Source organism: Mus caroli, chromosome 10 (genome assembly GCF_900094665.2).
Source record: "Mus caroli chromosome 10, CAROLI_EIJ_v1.1, whole genome shotgun sequence".
In the NCBI taxonomy this organism is placed as follows: Eukaryota; Metazoa; Chordata; class Mammalia; order Rodentia; family Muridae; genus Mus; species Mus caroli.
The window spans coordinates 104,399,674-104,401,115 of record NC_034579.1 but is presented as its reverse complement, the minus strand read 5'-3'; positions in this window follow the sequence as shown (position 1 = coordinate 104,401,115).

Genomic DNA, 1,442 nt, shown 5'->3' with positions numbered 1-1,442 from the left:
CTTTCTTTCCTTCCTTCCTTCCTTCCTTCCTTCCTTCCTTCCTTCCTTCCTTCCTTCCTTCCTTCCTTCCTTTAGGTGGTACCAGAGAATGACACCAAAGCCCTGAGTATACTAGGCAAGTGATGTTTTAACATCTTTAAAAACTCATGCTACCGGGGCTGGAGAGATGGCTCAGCAGTTAAGAGCACTGATTGCACTTCCAGAGGTCCTGAGTTCAATTCCCAGCAACTACATGGTGGCTCACAACCATCTGTAATGGGATCTGATGCCAATGCCCTCTTCTGGTGTGTCTGAAGTACAGTGTTCTCATATAAATAAAAAAAATTTTAAAAAATTCATGTTACCATGTGTTTGTGACTGGAGGACAGCTTTCATGTGTATGTGTAGAGGTCAGAGAACAACTTGTGAGAGCTGTTTTTCTCCTTCCACCATATGGCTCCTGGGGATTAAACTTGGGTCATGGTTAGCTCCTTTGTCTGCTGTGCCATCTTGACAACCCATACTGAAGTTCAATTTGAGATAGGATTTCACTACGTTTCCCAGGTTGCCCATGAACTTACTTTGGATGTAGCCCAGGGAATCCTTGAATACTACTTGGCTCTCCTGCCCTTGTCCCCTGAGTAGTTGGAAGTATGGTGTGAGCTAGCATTCCCAATCTTGTTAAAAAATGTTTTTGACTTTTTTTTTCTTCTGAATTGAATATTTTTTCTGGTTGAGCACTCATGGTAATATACACCTACAATTCCAGACTTAGACTGAGAAGAACAGAGACACAAGGAATGTTTTAGGCTAGCCTGGGTTACATAGCAAACTTGTGATGGCCATTCTTGTTTATCAACTTGACTATATCTAATTATGGTGGACCACGTCTGTGAGAGGATTTTGCTTAATTTGAAGTGGGAAGATCCACTACTAAGTCAGATCTTTGAAGTAGGAAGACACCTTTAATCCATATACTTTGAGCTGGGAAAACCCACCTTTAACCTGGGTTATGCCTTCTGCTGGAAACCTTTGTAAAGACACAAGAGAAGGAAGCCCTTGCTCTGTCTGATTCCTCTCACCTTGCCAGCAAGTCCGTTCCTTCACTGGCATCACCATCTGCTTTCTCAGGATTCTGGCATATACTGAACACCAGCTGAGACCCAGCCTCATAGACTGAACAACCACTGCTGCATTCTTGCATCTTCTCTTCATAGGCAGTCATTGCTTGATGAGCTGGACCACAACCTGTAAGTCATTTTGATAAATCCCATTTCTATATAGAGAGGGAGATTCATTCTGTAAGTTCTGTTACTCTACAGTAGTGGTTCTTTTTTGTTTTGTTTTCCAATTTTTTTATTAGATATTTTCTTCATTTACATTTCAAATGCTATCCTGAAAGTCCCCTATACCCTCCCCCCACCCTGCTCCCCTACCCACCCACTCCCACTTCTTGGCCCTGG